Here is a 22,293-nt window from a genome sequence, read left to right as displayed (position 1 = left end):
CCGTGCTGCCTCCTCATATCGCCGCCTCTCTGCTTTCGCTGCCTCCAGCTCAGCTTTGGGGCGGCGATATTCTCCTGGTTGAGCCCAGGGTCCTTTTCCGTCCAATATTTCCTCCCATGTCCACGAGTCCTGGTTTCGCTGTTGAGCTCTCCCACGCCGCTTGGTCTTTGGTTGGTGGGTAATTCTGTCACGATCGTCTTCTTGAGAAAGATTGGACCAAGGCGCAGCGTGTGCAAAATACATCTCTTTATTGTGGAAGAGAGGAAAAACACAAAAACGAACACTATACACAAACTAACAAAACAACAAACGACCGTGAAGCTAAATAACGTAAGTGCACAGACAAGCAACAAACGTTCAACATAGACATTTACCCACAAACACATGATGCCCATGGCTGCCTTAAATATGGCTCCCAATTAGAGACAATAAACCACAGCTGTCTCTAATTGAGAACCAATCCAGGCAGCCATCGACATAAAAACACCTAGAACAGACATTTCCCCATTAAACCTACAAACCCCTAGACAAACCAAAACACATACTTCCCCATGTCACACCCTGACCTAACTAAAATAATAATGAAAACAAAGATAACTAAGGCCAGGGTGTGACACATAGACCAGGGACGGGAAACTGGAGGTCCCCTTTTGTAGGCCCGTGAACCAATTAAAATAAAAATATATATATATACAGTATGTAAACATTATTGAAGTGGCATTATTAGAATATGTGGACAACTACAAATACCTAGGTGGCTGGTTAGACTGTAAGCATCTCCATTCCAAAATTAAATCTAGAATCTGCTTCCTATTTCGCAACAAAGCATCCTTCACTCATGCTGCCAAACATACTCTCGTAAAACTGACAATCCTACCGATCCTCGACTTCAGCGATGTAATTTACAAAATAGCCTCCAACACTCTACTCAACAAATAGGATGCAGTCTATCACAGTGCCATCCGTTTTGTCACCAAAGCCCCATATACTACCCACCACTGCGACCTTCATACTCGTCGCCAAACCCACTGGCTTCAGGTCATCTACAAGCCTCTGCTAGGTAAAGCCCCGCCTTATCTCAGCTCACTGGTCACCATAGCAGCACCCACCCATAGCACGCGCTCCAGCAGGTATATCTCACTGGTCACCCCCAAAGCCAATTCTTCCTTTGGCCGCCTTTCCTTCCAGTTCTCTGTTGCCAATGACTGGAACGAACTCCAAAAATCACTGAAGCTGGAGACTCATATCGCCCTCACTAGCTATAAGCACCAGCTGTCAGAGCAGCTCACAGATCACAACACCTGTACATAGCCCATCTGTAAATAGCCCATCCAACTACCTCATCCCCATACTGTATTTATTTATTTACTTATCTTGCTCCTTTGCACCCCAGTGTCTCTACTTTCACATTCATCTTCTGCACATCTACCACTCCAGTGTTTAATTGCTATATTGTAATTACTTCGCCACCATGGCCTATTTAGTGCCTTTCCTCCCTTATCCTACCTCATTTACACATACTGTATATATACTTTTTTTACTGAATTATTGACTGTATGTTTGTTTATTCCATGTGTAACTCTGTGTTGTTGTATGTGTCGAACTGCTTTGCTTTATCTTGGCCAGGTCTGTTTAACAGTCTGATGGCCTTGAGATAGAAGCTGTTTTTCAGTCTCTCGGTCCAAGCTTTGATGTACTGACCTCGCCTTCTGGATGGTAGCGGGGTGACCAGGCAGTGGCTCGGGTGGTTGTTGTCCTTGATGATCTTTTTGGCCTTCTTGTGACATCCGGTGCTGTAGGAGTCCTGGAGGGCAGGTAGTTTGCCCTCCGCACCACCCTCTGGAGAGCCTTGCGGATGTGGGCATTGCAGTTGGCGTACCAGGCGGTGATACAGCCTGACAGGATGCTCTCAATTGTGCATCTGTAAAAGTTTGAGGATTTTAGGTGACAAGCCTTCTGCGCCTTCTTCACCACACTGTGTGTGCGGGTGGACCATTTCAGTTTGTCCGTGATGTGTACGCCGATGAACTTAAAACTTTCCACCTTCTCCACTGCTGTCCCATCGATCGGGTTCAAGTCTGGGCTTTGGCTGGGCCACTCAATGACATTCAGAGACTTGTCCCGAAGCCACTCCTGCGTTGTCTTGGCTGTGTGCTTAGGGCCGTTGTCCTGTTGGAAGGTAAACCTTCGCCGCAGTCTGAGGTCCTGAGCGTCACGGACTAGGTTTTCATGAAGGAACTCTCTGTACTTTGCGCCGTTCATCTTTACCTCGATCCTGATTAGTCTCCCAGTCCCTGCCGCTGAAAAACATCCCCACAGCATTTCCTCCAGATGTGACGCTTGGCATTCAGGCCAAAGAGTTCAATATTGGTTTCATAAGACCAGAGAATCCTGTTTCTCATGGTCTGAGAGTCTTGAGGTGCCTGTGCCTTTAACTGAGGAGTGGCTTCTGTCTGGCCCTTCTACCATAAAGGCCTGATTGGTAGAGTGCTGCAGAAATGGTTGTTCTTCTGGAAGGTTCTTCCATCATAAAATGCAAATTAATTCTCTCACAGTTGAAGTGTAACAATGATAAAAATTACAGACCTCTACATGCTTTGTAAGTAGGAAAACCTGCAAAATCGGCAGTGTATCAAATACTTGTTCTCCCCACTGTATATATATTTTTTTTTTAGTAACTCGGGTTCTCAACATAATAGAGTACACTTGGTGCAATTTCGAAATGTGGTTGTGTATCAGCATCTACATGGATATTACCCTTTGGAAACTGAACTCATATGGGTTGGCTCAAAGATACAGTAGGCCTAAATCTATTTCACATATTGCATGTTGTTTGTTGCCACAGTTGGATGTGCATATTTGCATGTATGGTCCACCTCCTGGAAACATTGATTACCTAACGGTATAGAACGTCTATGCTACATTACTGTAACGTTCCTTTAACAGCTGTTTGTTGCAGGGCAATTGCTCATTTCATAGTGCTTAAGTAAAAAGGATCATTACCAATTAAATGCCCATTAATTGTGCGAGCATGGGATGCTGCCAGATGTTTACAAATAGCCGATCTCTTATAACTGTTCCCTAATAGCCAGGCACATGGACTTTCCCTCCCCAAACAAAAGACATACAGTAATTACAAATAGGCAAATGCATCCTCAGTAAGTGGAAGAAAAGGGAGAAGTCTGATGTTTTCCTATAGCAAAGATATGACAATTACAGTCTAGCAAGAATTGACATTCATCAGACAGAAATTACTTGGCATAGGCAGGACTTTTAAGAGGACTGCCTTGAAGTGTTGATGATATTAGTTAGGACTTGGATCAACTGATTGACTCATTCACTATTATGATTAGTGGTTCAGCACAGTATCATGATTATAATTTTAACGATACTTGTTGCAGTAAGCTCAATGAGTGAAATCTGCCATTGAAGTTCAACAAGCAATATACCCATTTCTGTCTACACCGATACCCATTATTCCTGCATTATTCCTACACCGATACCCATTATTCCTGCATTATTCCTACACCGATACCCATTATTCCTGCATTATTCCTACACCGATACCCATTATTCCTACACCGATACCCATTATTCCTGCATTATTCCAGCATTATTCCAACCCAATCACTGGTCACTTTAAACAATGCCACTTTAAATTATGCCACTTTAATAATGTTCACATATCTTACATTACTCATCTCATATGTATATACTGTATTTTATACCATCTACTGCACCTTGCCTATGCTGCTCGGCCATCGCTCATCCATATATTTATATGTACATATTCTCATTCACCCCTTTAGATGTGTGTGTATTAGGTAGTTGTTGGGGAATTGTTAGATTACTTGTTAGAAATTACTGCACTGTCGGAACTAGAAGCACAAGCATTTCGCTACACTCGCATTAACATCTGCTAACCATGTGTATGTGACCAATAAAATTTTATTTTATTTGATATGCTACCAGAACAAAGAAGCTGTAGAACTTTCCTGAAAATCCTTTAACAAAGATAAACGTCTTCACATGGCTTCTCTCGATATGGACTGCTATAGAAGTGATGAATGGGTGTCAGCTGCTCTTACAATCTAGCCGGCTGTACTTTGACCCCAGAACAATGGCAGGACCCTCGCACTGTGCCCTGGACCAGCAGAAAGAGCTGAATTTAGTATTTCTGTGGTCACCTGGCTGACCTGGGTCCAGCCCAGAGCAGCACATTTCTATTCCTGTAAGCCCCCGATCAGCCTTACCCTGGCTTCCCGGACAGAGCATCCATTGCAGGTGTCATTAGCCGACCCCAGCGGTTCCCTGAGCCAACCCTATTAGAGGAGGAGAGTCTGGACTTAACACCCATCACCTCAGAGGACTGGCTCTGAGCTATCGCTAGCCGACACTACACCAACTGACTGGGGGAATATATATCAAAACACTCAACTTTTAGAGGAAATCGTTGTAAACTAATAGGATGAATGACAAGAGAATGATGGGGGGGTTGGATCCATCATTTCATGATGCCCCTGTTATTGTGGCAGATCAGATCCAGCACAGTGCACAGTCCATTGGATGTAATACAGCAGGCTGTCTGTCAGGATGGGTGACATCCAGAGAGTGCCCTATCAGCCAACTAGCCAAACATCTAGCCAGCCAACCAGCCGGTCAGCCAGCAAGCCAGCCAGTTCACCAGCCAGCCAGCCAATCATCCGGGCAACCAACCGGCCAGCCAATAAACCAAACAGCCATTCAAATAACCATACAGCCAGCTATCCAGCCAACCAGCCAGTCAGCCAACCAGACAACCAGCTAGTCAGGCTAATCAGCAAAGCAGTGAGAGTGCGTGGTCAGAGTGGGTTTGTGGGGGTTGCCTGACTCATATGACCTATTTATGCAGTGGCGTGGCCAAAGGAGTCATGGTTGTTTTAGCTAATGCAATTAACCGTGCGTGGTTATACCCCCATCCTCCTCCCCCTCCTTGGCTAGAGGGAAAAAGAGAGGGAGAGCCGGAGGAAGAGGGCAGATTGACAGAGAAAGGGAGTAGAGATTAAATGAAGGAGAAAAGTACTGCCAGAGATACACAGAGATGGGATGGAAAGAGTGAGAGAGAATCAGTGGAATAAGAATGAGAGAGAAAGAGCAAAAGAAAAGACTTAAGTGTAAAATCAATAAATATAGAGGAGGAGGCCAGGAGGACCTTAACATTTAATGATGGTGGGAGCAGGAGCTGGGGCTTGAGCTGGGTTGGAGCAGGACCTGTAGATGGAGCAGGAGCTGGGGCTTGAGCTGGGTTGGAGCAGGACCTGTAGATGGAGCAGGAGCTGGGGCTTGAGCTGGGTTGGAGCAGGACCTGTAGATGGAGCAGGAGCTGGGGCTTGAGCTGGGTTGGAGCAGGACCTGGAGCTGGAGCATGAGCTGGAGCATGAGCTGGAGAAGAAGCTGGATCTCGAGAAGGAAAAGGAGAAAGAGCAGGGCATTGAGCAGGAGCTGGGTATGGAGAAGGAGAATGAGCAGGATATGGGGCTGGAGCAGGAGCTGGAGAAGCAGCTAGGGTTGGCTGTCGGGATGTGTGCCTCCTTGGGGGAGCGGGGAAAGGGGGATTGCAGGGCAGGCCTGTAAGAGGGGGGAAAGATGAAGAGGCAGTATTAGGCTGCCGTTTAATGGTTTTAATGGTCAGGAGTGTGGCTAGTTCCACAGACTCAGCCCTCTCCCCCGTGGCTCTGGTGGTCAGGAGTGTGGCTAGTTCCAAAGACTCAGCCCTCTCCCCCGTGGCTCTGGTGGTCAGGAGTGTGGCTAGTTCCACAGACTCAGCCCTCTCCCCCGTGGCTCTGGTGGTCAGGAGTGTGGCTAGTTCCAAAGACTCAGCCCTCTCCCCCGTGGCTCTGGTGGTCAGGAGTGTGGCTAGTTCCACAGACTCAGCCCTCTCCCCCGTGGCTCTGGTGGTCAGGAGTGTGGCTAGTTCCACAGACTCAGCCCTCTCCCCCGTGGCTCTGGTGGTCAGGAGTGTGGCTAGTTCCACAGACTCAGCCCTCTCCCCCATGGCTCTGGTGGTCAGGAGTGTGGCTAGTTCCACAGACTCAGCCCTCTCCCCCGTGGCTCTGGTGGTCAGGAGTGTGGCTAGTTCCACAGACTCAGCCCTCTCCGACGTAGCTCTGGGTCCACTCCATATAACTGGCCATAACTCACCTCATTTGTCAGTTTGGGGTCTCAGAGGTTTGGGATAAAAGTGTGGAGAGCCCTAATGGCAGGTGGAACAGCGCAGGACCCATCTTATGCGATCTCGGCAGGAAAACATTTCTGGAGTAAGCCTTGGAAACCACCACAATCTGTTAGGGACTGAACAGAAGGAGGAAAGAAGAGGAAGAGAGGAGGGCAAGGACAAGTTCTGAGCTGTCTCAACAAGATACAGTAGACTGAATGACTGAAACGAGGGGGCACACAATGAATGTAAAAGTGCACAGATCTGCAGGTCCTTTGCATTTGTCTCTGGTATTCCCAAGATGAAGTGCAATGATGCGTGAATGGATGCATAATACTGTTTGTTGTTTATACCAAGTCAAACCATGCTGGTTCACTTCCCCTCTGGTGTTGGTTAGCAGTGGAGGGGAGGGGAGTAGCCTACTGCACTGAACACTGCTGCTGCCTACTGCACTGAACACAGACATTGAGCCAGTGCTGCACCACAGGGATCCATGCCATGTCTCCCTCCCTGGGACTTTTAATTGAGATACCTGAGGGTGTGGTGGGGTTGAGTGGGTGTCGGGTGGATGAGGTGGGGAGTGTACTTTGATGTGTAGGAGGAGTGTATTTTGGGGGGTCCAGTCTAAGCTTGTTCAGAGGTCCTCAGAGAGAGAGGGAGAGCCCCACTGAACCCCTCCATGTTGGGGCAAGTTTCAACCCCCTCATTTGGCGCTCTGGTGGCACAATTAAATGGTGTTGCAGCACATCAAAGAATAAGCCATATTTCATAATACGTGTAATGTGATAGTTAAATACTTAGTTATTAACTTAAATAATTATAATTTGGTAAATAGACAGTCCATGTAACCATTCATGTTTACACAATGCTCTATGTTTTCTGTCAACTAATAATATATCAAATCTACAGTATCATAATGTATTGTTTTCTGTAGACAGGTTATGGATACTGGGTAAACTATGAACTATGATCATTTTAGAAATGTGCGGGGTGACAGGTAGCCTAGTGGTTAGGCCAGTGACCGAATGGTTGCTGGATCGAATACCCGAGCTGACAAGGTAAAAATCTGTCGTTCTGCCCCTGAACAAGGCAGTTAACCCACTGTTCCCCGGTAGGCCATCATTGTAAATAAGAATTTGTTCTTAACTGACTTAAATATCGGTTAAAAATAAAAATGAAAATGTTTGGCAGATGAGGCAATGACATACACTACAGCCTATAAAATCTAAAAGAACTCTTGAAAGCATATTATGTTATCACCATTTCTGCACTGTCTTCAAAAGCACAGCTAGTTTTACACCACTTAACCAACAGTACTGGTAGCCTTATTCAACAGTACTGGTAGCCTTATTCAACCGTACTGGTAGCCTTATTCAACAGTACTGGTAGCCTTATTCAACAGTACTGGTAGCCGTATCCAACAGTACTGGTAGCCGTATCCAACAGTACTGGTAGCCTTATTCAACAGTACTGGTAGCCTTATTCAACCGTACTGGTAGCCTTATTCAACCATACTGGTAGCCTTATTCAACAGTACTGGTAGCCGTATCCAACAGTACTGGTAGCCTTATTCAACAGTACTGGTAGCCTTATTCAACAGTACTGGTAGACTTATTCAACAGTACTGGTAGCCTTATTCAACACTACTGGTAGCCTTATTCAACAGTACTGGTAGCCTTATCCAATAGTACTGGCAGCCGTATCCAACAGTACTGGTAGCCTTATTCAACAGTACTGGTAGCCGTATCCAACAGAACTTGAAGCCTTATTCAACAGTACTGGTAGCCTTATCCAATAGTACTGGCAGCCTTATCCAACAATAATGGTAGCCTTATTCAACAGTACTGGTAGCCTTATCCAACAGTACTGGTAGCCTTATCCAACAGTACTGGTAGCCTTATGCAATAGTACTGGTAGCCTTATCTGATAGTACTGGTAGCCTTATCCAACAGTACTGGTAGCCGTATCCAACAGTACTGGTAGCCTTATCCAATAGTACTGGTAGCCGTATCCAATAGTACTGGTAGCCGTATCCAATAGTACTGGTAGCCGTATCCAACAGTACTGGTAAACTTATCCAACAGTACTGGTAGCCGTATCCAACAGTACTGGTAGCCGTATCCAATAGTACTGGTAGCCGTATCCAACAGTACTGGTAGCCGTATTAAATAGTACTGGTAGCCTTATTCAACAGTACTGGTAGCCTTATCCAACAGTACTGGTAGCCTTATTCAACAGTACTGGTAGCCTTATCCAATAGTACTGGTAGCCTTATCCAACAGTACTGGTAGCCGTATCCAACCGTACTGGTAGCCTTATCCAACCGTACTGCTAGCCTTATCCAACAGTACTGGTAGCCGTATCCAATAGTACTGGTAGCCTTTTTCAACAGTACTGGTAGCCGTATCCAACAGTACTGGTAGCCGTATCCAATAGTACTGGTAGCCGGATCCAACAGTACTGGTAGCCGCATCCAATAGTACTGGTAGCCGTATCCAACAGTACTGGTAGCCGTATCCAATAGTACTGGTAGCCGTATCCAACAGTACTGGTAGCCTTATCCAACAGTACTGGTAGCCTTATCCAACAGTACTGGTAGCCTTATCCAATAGTACTGGTAGCCGTATCCAACAGTACTGGTAGCCGTATCCAACAGTACTGGTAGCCGTATCCAATAGTACTGGTAGCCTTATTTAACAGTACTGGTAGCCGTATCCAACAGTACTGGTAGCCGTATCCAACAGTACTGGTAGCCGTATCCAACAGTACTGGTAGCCGTATCCAACAGTACTGGTAGCCTTATCCAATAGTACTGGTAGCCTTATCCAACAGTACTGGTAGCCGTATCCAACAGTACTGGTAGCCGTATCCAACAGTACTGGTAGCCGTATCCAATAGTACTGGTAGCCTTATCCAATAGTACTGGTAGCCTTATCCAACAGTACTGGTAGCCGTATCCAACAGTACTGGTAGCCGTATCCAATAGTACTGGTAGCCTTATCCAACAGTACTGGTAGCCGTATCCAACAGTACTGGTAGCCTTATCCAATAGTACTGGTAGCCTTATCCAACAGTACTGGTAGCCTTATCCAACAGTACTGGTAGCCGTATCCAGCAGTACTGGTAGCCGTATCCAACAGTACTGGTAGCCGTATCCAACAGTACTGTTAGCCGTATCCAATTGTACTGGTAGCCTTATTCAACAGTACTGGTAGCCGTATCCAACAGTACTGGTAGCCTTATCCAATAGTACTGGTAGCCTTATCCAACAGTACTGGTAGCCTTATCAAACAGTACTGGTAGCCTTATCAAACAGTACTGGTAGCCGTATCCAACAGTACTGGTAGCCTTATCAAACAGTACTGGTAGCCTTATCAAACAGTACTGGTAGCCGTATCCAACAGTACTGGTAGCCGTATCCAACAGTACTGGTAGCCATATCCAATAGTACTGGTAGCCTTATCCAATAGTACTGGTAGCCGTATCTAACAGTACTGGTAGCCGTATCCAACAGTACTGGTAGCCGTATCCAATAGTACTGGTAGCCTTATTCAACAGTACTGGTAGCCGTATCCAACAGTACTGGTAGCCGTATCCAATAGTACTGGTAGCCTTATGCAATAGTACTGGTAGCCTTATCTGATAGTACTGGTAGCCGTATCCAATAGTACTTGTAGCCGTATCCAACAGTACTGGTAGCCGTATCCAATAGTACTGGTAGCCGTATCCAATAGTACTGGTAGCCGTATCCAACAGTACTGGTAGCCGTATCCAATAGTACTGGTAGCCGTATCCAACAGTACTGGTAGCCGTATCCAATAGTACTGGTAGCCTTATCCAATAGTACTGGTAGCCTTATTCAACAGTACTGGTAGCCGTATCCAACAGTACTGGTGGCCGTATCCAAAAGTACTGGTAGCCGTATCCAACAGTACTGGTAGCCGTATCCAATAGTACTGGTAGCCTTATTCAACAGTACTGGTAGCCGTATCCAACAGTACTGGTAGCCTTATCCAATAGTACTGGTAGCCTTATCCAACAGTACTGGTAGCCTTATCCAACAGTACTGGTAGCCGTATCCAACAGTACTGGTAGCCGTATCCAACAGTACTGGTAGCCGTATCCAATAGTACTGGTAGCCGTATCCAATAGTATTGGTAGCTGTATCCAACAGTACTGGTAGCCTTATCCAACAGTACTGGTAGCCGTATCCAACAGTACTGGTAGCCGTATCCAATAGTACTGGTAGCCTTATTCAACAGTACTGGTAGCCGTATCCAACAGTACTGGTAGCCTTATCCAATAGTACTGGTAGCCTTATCCAACAGTACTGGTAGCCGTATCCAACAGTACTGGTAGCCGTATCCAACAGTACTGGTAGCCGTATCCAGCAGTACTGGTAGCCTTATCCAATAGTACTGGTAGCCTTATCCAACAGTACGGGTAGCCGTATCCAATAGTACTGGTAGCCTTATCCAATAGTACTGGTAGCCTTATCCAACAGTACTGGTAGCCGTATAAACAGTACTGGTAGCCGTATCCAACAGTACTGGTAGCCTTATTCAACAGTACTGGTAGCCGTATCCAACAGTACTGGTAGCCGTATCCAATAGTACTGGTAGCCTTATCCAATAGTACTGGTAGCCTTATCCAACAGTACTGGTAGCCGTATCCAACAGTACTGGTAGCCGTATCCAACAGTACTGGTAGCCTTATTCAACAGTACTGGTAGCCGTATCCAACAGTACTGGTAGCCTTATCCAATAGTACTGGTAGCCTTATCCAACAGTACTGGTAGCCTCATCCAACAGTACTGGTAGCCTTATCCAACAGTACTGGTAGCCGTATCCAACAGTACTGGTAGCCGTATCCAATAGTACTGGTAACCTTATCCAATAGTACTGGTAGCCTTATCCAACAGTACTGGTAGCCGTATCCAATAGTACTGGTAGCCTTATCCAATAGTCCTGGTAGCCTTATCCAATAGTACTGGTAGCTGTATCCAACAGTACTAGTAGCCTTATCCAACAGTACTGGTAGCCGTATCCAACAGTACTGGTAGCCGTATCCAATAGTACTGGTAGCCGTATCCAATAGTACTGGTAGCCTTATTCAACAGTACTGGTAGCCGTATCCAACAGTACTGGTAGCCGTATCCAACAGTACTGGTAGCCGTATCCAAAAGTACTGGTAGCCTTATTCAACAGTACTGGTAGCCGTATCCAACAGTACTGGTAGCCGTATCCAATAGTACTGGTAGCCTTATCCAATAGTACTGGTAGCCTTATCCAACAGTACTGGTAGCCGTATCCAACAGTACTGGTAGCCGTATCCAACAGTACTGGTAGCCGTATCCAATAGTACTGGTAGCCTTATTCAACAGTACTGGTAGCCGTATCCAACAGTACTGGTAGCCTTATCCAATAGTACTGGTAGCCTTATCCAACAGTACTGGTAGCCTTATCCAACAGTACTGGTAGCCGTATCCAGCAGTACTGGTAGCCGTATCCAACAGTACTGGTAGCCGTATCCAACAGTACTGGTAGCCGTATCCAATAGTACTGGTAGCTTTATTCAACAGTACTGGTAGCCATATCCAACAGTACTGGTAGCCTTATCCAATAGTACTGGTAGCCTTATCCAACAATACTGGTAGCCTTATCCAACAGTACTGGTAGCCGTATCCAACAGTACTGGTAGCCGTATCCAACAGTACTGGTAGCCGTATCCAACAGTACTGGGAGCCGTATCCAATAGTACTGGTAGCCTTATCCAATAGTACTGGTAGCCTTATCCAATAGTACTGGTAGCCTTATCCAATAGTACTGGTAGCTGTATCCAACAGTACTGGTAGCCTTATCCAACAGTACTGGTAGCCATATCCAACAGTACTGGTAGCCATATCCAATAGTACTGGTAGCCTTATTCAACAGTACTGGTAGCCGTATCCAACAGTACTGGTAGCCGTATCCAATAGTACTGGTAGCCTTATGCAATAGTACTGGTAGCCGTATCCAATAGTACTGGTAGCCTTATCCAACAGTACTGGTAGCCTTATGCAACAGTACTGGTAGCCGTATCCAATAGTACTGGTAGCCTTATCCAACAGTACTGGTAGCCTTATCCAACAGTACTGGTAGCCGTATCCAATAGTACTGGTAGCCGTATCCAACAGTACTGGTAGCCGTATCCAATAGTACTGGTAGCCGTATCCAACAGTACTGGTAGCCGTATCCAACAGTACTGGTAGCCGTATCCAACAGTACTGGTAGCCGTATCCAATAGTACTGGTAGCCTTATCCAATAGTACTGGTAGCCTTATCCAATAGTACTGGTAGCCTTATCCAATAGTACTGGTAGCTGTATCCAACAGTACTGGTAGCCTTATCCAACAGTACTGGTAGCCATATCCAACAGTACTGGTAGCCGTATCCAACAGTACTGGTAGCCGTATTCAACAGTACTGGTAGCCGTATCCAACAGTACTGGTAGCCGTATCCAATAGTACTGGTAGCCTTATGCAATATTACTGGTAGCCGTATCCAATAGTACTGGTAGCCTTATCCAACAGTACTGGTAGCCTTATCCAACAGTACTGGTAGCCGTATCCAATAGTACTGGTAGCCTTATCCAACAGTACTGGTAGCCTTATCCAACAGTACTGGTAGCCGTATCCAATAGTACTGGTAGCCGTATCCAATAGTACTGGTAGCCGTATCCAACAGTACTGGTAGCCGTATCCAATAGTACTGGTAGCCGTATCCAACAGTACTGGTAGCCGTATCCAACAGTACTGGTAGCCGTATCCAACAGTACTGGTAGCCGTATCCAATAGTACTGGTAGCCGTATCCAACAGTACTGGTAGCCTTATCAATGTCAGCATGAAAAACTACAGCCCAACAGCAATACACAGAGACTTCACTCACGTGCTTTCAGATACATGTCACACAACCTAAGGGCACCCTTTGCATTCACTATCTCAATATCAACAAGACCAATGCAATTCTATTTACAAAGCTGATGTTATTCATACTGTGTGTGTGTGTGTGTGTGTGTGTGTGTGTGTGTGTGTGTGTGTGTGTGTGTGTGTGTGTGTGTGTGTGTGTGTGTGTGTGTGTGTGTGTGTGTGTGTGTGTGTGTGTGTGTGTGTGTGTGTGTGTGTGTGTGTGTGCGCGCAAGAGTGTTAGTGTAGGCGTGAAAGGTGGTTCTACATGTAAACAGGGCTGAAAATTGACTGGTAGCAGGAATATTTAAATACCTATACAGTACCAGTCCAAAGTTTGGGCACACTTTCTCATTCAAGGGTTTTTCTTTATTTTAGCAATTTTTTCTACATTGTACAACAATCAAGAAGACATCAAAACTATGAAATAACACATATGTGCACACTCAGTGACATAGAGGGAGCATGATGGACTCTATAGACAGGAATAAGGGAGAGATTCCATGTATGTTTGCAGGTTATGCGACATCCATATGTTGAGAAGGTTCATCATAGACTGCACTTGGTAATGCTAGTCATGGCATACCACTAGTAGCATCGCAATCAGCTCTGTGAGAGAAGAAGTGGGTCGCAAGACAAAACCTTGATTAAAATCACTGTGATTATAGCATTGCTTCAACTGTGATTCTGTGGGTTTCCCCAACATCTGTCCTCCAAGGAGGAAGACATATGGAAATACATAAAGCTTGACGTTACACACACACACACACACACCTCAATTGTAAAAAACAAATATCTGGCATCATGTCACACTAGGCATGCAAATAATTTTGCTGAAATATAGAAGCTTATATTGAGGTGAAATGAAGCCCCAGATAAGTGGAGTTGAAATAGAGCTATTGCTGTCATTGTTTTCTACACAATTCCATGGTTCACCAATCTAACACATTATTTAGAACAAAGAGGAGCAACCACACATACGCTCACATAATGGCAAGAACTGTCATGCGCACACACACACACTCACACACTCTTCTGCTGTTAGTGATATTATATCTTATAACGAATATTAGAATTAAACACTTAAAGCTACAATGATAACTATCCTGCATCCAATGATAATTGAGGGAAATAACAGCTTGGTCAATTGAGAAAACTATTATCCACCTCTTGCCAGTTGAGTGGGAGTATATGTGAGCAACAAAGTAAGAGCAGTGAGGAGAAGGACGATTGCCATTTAACAGGAATGTGAAATCAATACACAGTCTGGAAATGGCAGGAAAAACATCATTGTAAACCAGTTATTGACCTGTTAGAGTGATTTACACTTGCTGGTACAAGACAGATCGTGGCAATATTTTTTAGGTAACAAGGGACTGGGGGAGGGCTGTTAGAGATACAATATCGGAGTAGAGGGGGAACCATACGGCAGCTGCAGCTTTCACCAGATGCAGATGTTCCTCTAAACGTCCATCAAGCCTCCAGGCCCCCCTTCCAGCACCCCCCCCCCCCCCCCCCCCCGTTCCCTACGCACAGCAGCAGCCTGACAGCCTTAAAACAACTGCACAATTAGAGCTGCATCTGTCGCACACAGCCTCCCTCTTAATCAGAGCGACTTTGCAGCGGGCGAGACAACGAGTGGAGACACACAGTAAAACAGTGAGGAGAGAGTCTGTGGTCGAACTACGCTGTCTCTTCTGACTGTAGGTTCGGCCAAGATATGGAGATGAACATTGATCTATGCCACAGACATATAGGCAAGGCATCATATGTAAGGCTATAATATAATAATTCTCCCAAACCGATGTTGCTTGAAAAAATATTATGTATGTCAACTGAAATATGACTTATTGCTGGTTATAGTCACGTAGGACTGTACAGAGGCAAACAGCACGGCTAAAGGATGTTTTTCATTATCTACTATTATTATCAACAATAAATACTTTTTTATGTTAATCATAGTGGACCGTATTAGTGTGTTGCCACACCTGGTGTGATATCCCCTTACAGTACATGACAAAAAGTATGTGGACACCTGCTCGTCGAACATCTCATTCCAAAATCATGGTCATTCATATGGAGTTGGTCCCCCCTTTGCTGCTATAACAGCCTCCACTCTTCTGGGAAGGCTTTCCACTAGATGTTGGAACATTGCTGCAGGGACTTGATTCCATTCAGCCACAGTGAGATTGGGCAATGATGTTGGCCGATTAGGCCTGGCTCGCAGTTCGGCGTTCCAATTCATCCCAAAGGTGTTCAATGGGGTTGAGGTCAAGGCTCTGTGCAGGCCAGTCAAGTTCTTCCATACCAATCTCAACAAACCATTTCGGTATGGACCTCGCTTTTTGCATGGGGCATTACTAAAAAAGGAAATGGCCTTCCCTAAACTGTTGCCATAAGTTGGAAGCACAGAATTGTCAAAAATGTCGTTGTATGCTGTAGCTTTAAGGTTTCCCTTAACTGGAACTAAGTGGGCCTAACCAGAACCATGAAAAACAGCCCCAGACCATTATTCCTCCTCCACCAACTTTACAACTTTACAGTCCGTCGGACTTCCAGATGGTGAAGCGTGATTCATCACTCCAGAGAACGCGTTTCCACTGCTCCAGAGTCCAATAGTGACAAGCTTTAAACCACTTCAACTGATGCTTGGCATTGCGCATGATCTTAGGCTCGTGTGCGGCTGCTCGGCCATAGAAACCCATTTCATGAACATCCAAATGAACAGTTCTTGTGCTGACGTTGCTTCCAGAGGCAGCCTTATTCTAAAATGTATTAAATTAGGCTTTTAGACATTTTTGAAAATGTAATAAAAACAGTATTCAGACCCTTTGCAATGAGACTCAGGTGCATCCTGTTTCTATTGATCATCCTTGAGATGTTTCTACAACTTGATTGGAGTCCACCTGTGGTAAATTAAATTGATTTCACATGATTTGGAAAGGCACACATCTGTCTATATAAGGTCCCACAGTTAACAGTGCATGTCAACATGCAAAAACCAAGTCATGAGGTTGAAGGAATTGTCCTTAGAGGTCCAAGACAGGATTGTGTCGAGGCACAGATCTGGGGAAGGGTACCAAAACATTTCTGAAGCATTGAATGTCCCCAAGAACACAGTGGCCTCCATCATTCTTAATTGGAAGAAGTTTGGATCCACCAAGACTCTTCCTTGAGCTGACTGCCCGGTCAAACTGAACAATAGGAGGAGAAGGGCCTTGGTCAGGGAGGTGACCAAGAAAGCAATGGTCACTCTGACAGAGCTCCAGAGTTCCTCTCTGGAGATGGGAGAACCATCCAGAAGGACAACCATCTCTGCAGCACTCCATCAATCAGGCCTTTATGGTAGAGTGGCCAGATGGAAGCCACTCCTCAGTAAAAGGCACATGACAGCCTGCTCGGAGTTTGCCAAAAGGTACCTAAAGGACTCTCAGACCATGAGAAATAGGATTCTCTGGTCTGATGAAACCAAGATTGAACTCTTTGGCAGGAATGCCAAGTGTCACATCTGGAGGAAACATGGCACCATTCCTATGGTGAAGCATGGTGGTGCCAGCATCATGCTGTGGGGATGTTTTTCAGCAACATGGACAGGGAGACTAGTCAGAATCGAGGGAAAGATAAACGGAGCAAAGTACAGATAGATCCTTGATGAAAACCTTCTCCCGAGCGCTCAAGACCTCAGACTGGGGCAAAGGTTCACCTTCCAACAGGACAACGACCCTAAGCACACAGCCAAGACAACGCAGGAGTGGCTTTGGGACAAGTCTCTGAATGTCCTTGAGTGGCCCAGCCAGAGCCCAGACCTGAACCCGATCAACATCTCTGGGGAGACCTGAAAATAACTGTGCAGCGACGCTCCCCATCCAACCTGACAGAGCTTGAGAGGATCTGCAGAGAAGAATGGGAGAAACTCTCCACATACAGGTGTGCCAAGCTTGTGACGTCATACCCAAGAAGACTTGAGGCTGTAATCGCTGCCAAAGGTGCTTCAACAAAGTACTGAGTAAAGGGCCTGAATACTTATGTAAATGTGATATATCGTATATATTTTTTATATATATATAAATTTGCAAAAATTTCTACAAACCTATTTTTTCTTTGTCATTATGGGGTATTGTGTTTAGATTGATGAGGAAAAAACAAACAATTTAATAATTTTTAGAATAAGGCTGTAACGTAACAAAATGTGCAAAAAGTCAAGGGGTCTGAATCCTAATTCACTGTATACTGTATTTTTCAACAATGTCAGTGAGAGAATGTGGAAATATTGAAGTCATAGCAGGAACAGGCCTACTAGCAGGCAAGGGTAGGATCATTAAAAACAAAGGGGGAGAAGAGAGGAAAATATTTTAAAAAGAGGAGAGAAAAAGGAAAGATATCTGACTCATGGAGTGGCATATGCCTTAGACATTTCAGGAAAACCTTGGGAACAGGTGAACAGCAGTATGTCAAGGCCATATGCTGCCTGCCATCTATGTCACTTAATGCTATGAAGTTACGCTGTCACGTTCGTTGAAATGAGCGGACCAAGGCGCAGCGTGCATAGAGTTCCACATGTGTATTTAAATGAAACTCACCAACAAAAACAATAAACAGCAAACGAGACGTAACGACTGGAGTGCTCACAGGCACTACACAAAAACAAGATCCCACAAACTAAAGGTGGAAAAAAGGCTGTCTAAGTATGATCCCCAATCAGAGACAATGATAGACAGCTGCCTCTGATTGGGAACCATACCCGGCCAACAAAGAAATAGAAAAACTAGAATGCCCACCCAAATCACACCCCGACCTAACAAAATAGAGAAATAAAAAGGCTCTCTAAGGTCAGGGCGTGACATACGCAAACGTATCTATCCAGAGTCTGGTTAAATTGGTTGAACTTATATATCTAGTCTGGTTAAATTGGGTGAACTTATCTATCCAGAGTCTGGTTAAGTTGGGTGAACTTATCTACAGTACCAGTCAAAAGTTTGGACATACCTACTCATTCATGGGTTTTTCTTAATTTGTACTTTCTACATTGTATAATAATAATGAAGACATCATAACTATGAAATAACACACATGGAATCATGTAGTAACCAAAAAAGTGTTAAACAAATGAAAATATATTTTATATTCTTCAAAGTAGCCACCCTTTGCCTTGATGACAGCTTTGCACACTATTGGCATTCTCTCAACCAGCTTCATGAGGTAGTCACCTGGAATGCATTTGCCTTTGATTTATTTAACACCTTTTTGGTTACTACATGATTCCATATGTGTTATTTCATAGTTTTGATGGTTTCACTATTAACTATGAATGAGTAGGTGTGTCCAAAATGTAGACACTGAGTCTAATTAATAGGATAATTTATGGGATTTATATTTTGATTAATTGGAGAGAAATGTGCAGGATGCAAAATGAGCAAGATTACCAACTGACCCAGCAGATAAGTACCATTCTGTTAAAAGTTCAACCTTTTTTAGCCAACACTAAACTTAGGAATAGTGTTTTTCCATGAACCATGTTAAGTATGAGTTGAAGTGATGAAGCTGACAAAATATGACATTTGATCCAATGTGAGTAAACTACTAAACCACACATTCCTTCATATAATAAAGATAAAATATTGTTTTAAATAGTATCATACTGTGATTTATGAAATAAAACAGGCATCTCCCCAATATTAAAGATCTAGGATTTATGAAACAATTGCTAATAGTAACCAAAAAGAAGCCAATTTATATTGGTATGGCCTGTTTGGTATGCATTCATTCAGAGCACAAAGGAAATTAAAAACCAAGAAAAGAGAACAATTGAATATAAATGTGAGGATTTTGAATTTTTTCCTGACAATGACCAAAACAATACAACTGTCCCTGGCTTTCTAGTCAGAATAATGTTGGCGAAGGATGTCCTTTCATTTTCAACTCAGCATCATTTGGACAGGTATAATAGATAGATCTCTGCAGGACACAGTTAAACCGTTAGCAGATTTATTTCTGCTTTGAATTAAGTTAACATGAGCACATTTCTTCCATATGTCAATCCATTTGAAGAGCTGACGGAAAGCATGTCAGGGCATGTTCAGTGTGATCAGCTAGTGTTATCACTGCTAAAGCTTCTGTGCTGTAGAATTAGCACCTCTGTTCTCTCTCTCACACACACACACACACACACACACACACACACACACACACACACACACACACACACACACACACACACACAGCTAATGGAATTATTGGGACATGGATATCCTAGTTAAAAGGCAATAATTGGAATTAACAATGCAATGTAAAGCTAGCAAACAGATCCAGCCATAATTTATTCCATATATTGAAAGGAGAGATGAATCATTATGCATTGTCTATAAATGTTTACAGAGTAAAAATTGTTTTACTGCAGTTACACCATTATTATGTGTAAAGTTAAATAAAGGTTAAATTTAAAAAATAAAGAAATACACCACTGTTATGTGTGTAAAGTTAAATAAATGTAAAATAAAAAAATTAAGATATACAACACTAATATGTGTGTAAAGATCTAAGAGTTAACAACCGTTTGACATTTGACGTGTTTTGCTAATAGAACAATATTACACATGTGTTTCATGTGGTCTATTTGGAGGACTGTGAGTTTTGGAGGGAATGGTCCAGGTGCAATCCCAATACAGTAGAGTAGTGTACGGTATATTAAAGGCACCCTCTAGTGGTGGGAGATCGTAAATGTATTCAAGCTTGACTGTAAGTCGCTTTGGATAAAAGTGTCTGCTAAATGGCATATATTATTATACTGACGGAGAGGACGGGAGGAATCACACGATAGAAACGCGAAGGCTATTTACTCAATCAGGCACTGAATTCTTATTTACTGTGTTTAAACTGTGTTTTGTTAAAATGAAGAGGAGAGTCACCATGTCACTGGACACTAGACCTGACTGCAAGCTGAAGGGGAGGGGCAGGGCTCTGCATTGTGGAGAACACAGACCACACGCTGTATCAGTGCTGCACGAGAGCTTGGCTACTTTCAGATTAAGCTGCAAGGGGAAAAAAACACAGATAGACACTGTAGCCTTTCAGGACCAGAGTTGGCTCCCACTTGTACAGTATGGCCTACATCTTGTGAAAGTACTTGTGATAACACTGTGAAAGAACACTACATACTGTAGACTGGTATATAGTTAGAGGGATCACCAGCCCTGACGTTAATTGCTCGTAATTCTCTCCGGTTTGAATTCAATTCAGGCAGTGACATTTCTAATCTGAGCCCTCAAATCCACACATATCTGAGAGTTATTCTCGAACAGAGCTATGGATGTGCTCAATGTAATTTATGTTGAACATGCTCCCTTTTCATCATTTTTTTTAAAGTCTACTGTGACGGGTCTACTTGTATTAATATACCAGATGCATTTGGCTCCATTTAACCATTTAAATTGTGTTGTATTTCAATGGTGTAAATATGAATGTGATTATTTAAAGATGGCGCTGACAGACATGGCAGCTCTAACTTTAGCTCCTAAGCAACTTTACAGTATTTTGTTTTTTTTGTGTGTTATTTATTACATTATTAGCCCAGAACATTTTTAACAAGCATTTCACTACACCTTACCACCTAACATCTGCTAAATATTTGTATTTGACCAATAAAATTTGATTTGATTTATATACTTAATGTTAATATTCTGTATTATGTAGAATTATCTTTTCATTAGTAGTAGTTTTTCATATTTTATCAGTATTGTTTATAGTTTGAGAGTAAAAAGGTTGGTGTAGAGTTCAGTTCAGTTTAGCTTTGTAGTTGTATCTGATAGCTTTTGTTTAAAGTTGTTTGATAAGCTGCAGAGTTTTTTGGTCTGGTAAGGATTGCTTGTAGCAGAGTGAAAAGAGAGTTCAGTGAGGAGGCGAGGTGGTGGGGTGTCTTCAGTGAAGCTGTGGTTAGGATGCGGTGGGGGGGGGCTGGGGAGTGCCGTGTAGAGACGGAGATGGAGACAGTGAAGGTTCACACACAGTACCACAGAACCCCCCCCCTCCCACCGCACCCTAACCACAGCCTCACTGAAGACACCTCACCACCTCGCCTCCTCACTGAACTCTCTTTTCACTCTGCTACACTCCATGAATAGGGAGAGAGAGGGAGGGATGGAGAGAGAGAGGGAGGAAGACAGAGAGAGAGAAAGAGAAAAAGTGAGGGGGCGAAGAAAAAAAAATCATCAGAAGAAAGGGAAACGAGGGAAAAGAGCAGGAGGCACTCTTCAACTTTCCCTCATTCCCAGCTGTGTTACAGGCAAGAGATAGCCTTTACAGAATCTACTGGCAAAATGTGTGCACACACACACACTTCCTCCTGCAGCAATCTCGGAAACTGTTCCCTGTCTGACCTTCAGTTTTGTGTTTTGTTTTGAATAAATAATACATGATACCCTCTCATCCTCTCATCATGCCTGTCTCAATCATCTGAAACAACAACAACACAATAACAGCAGAGGAAAGAGTTTGATCCAGATGTGAGTCATTTAGTGTTTCCTACGCACACGTCTGCTTTGTAGCTCGGGTCAAAGAACAGCAGCACAACCGGCCCCTCCTGCAAACACTAAAGCACAAACCTACACAGATACCGGAGTCGTGATTCCACTAAAGATGCAGCAGCTCCAGGTTAATAGGATGCCTTTTTGCAGTTTATTTTTTTCTTCATCTCCACTGTTTCAGTCACGGCTGTTTCTTTCATTATTTTTTCATCCTGCAACTATTATCCCCTCAAGGTGTTCTCCGGGCCTAGTGGATAAGCTATTTGAAATACATTTCCTCAATATATTTTTTTTTACTGCTGTTATACTCAAATTGGCCTCAAGAAAAGTGGTGAGCGGTAACAATGTTGAGAAAGTATCGGTTGTACTTTTGCACAGATTTGTAACTGGTATGAAGGAGATGCTCTGGTATTTCCAGCAGGGTTACTCGTGATGCTGGGACTGTGATCTCTGATGTAGGGAACATGGTTGGACAGCAACATGAGACACAGCGGCGCCTGGACAGAACAGGGTGAGGGTCTGAGCTATTGGTGATCAGTAAATATAACTATGTTATGGACTAAATACATAAGACATATATGCAAGCGTTCTATCAAGCAATTATGTCAATTATACGCAGAATCCCCTGTGGTGTTTT

Source organism: Salvelinus namaycush, chromosome 1 (assembly GCF_016432855.1).
Source record: "Salvelinus namaycush isolate Seneca chromosome 1, SaNama_1.0, whole genome shotgun sequence".
Classification (NCBI taxonomy): Eukaryota; Metazoa; Chordata; class Actinopteri; order Salmoniformes; family Salmonidae; genus Salvelinus; species Salvelinus namaycush.
Note: the sequence above shows the minus strand (reverse complement) of the source record.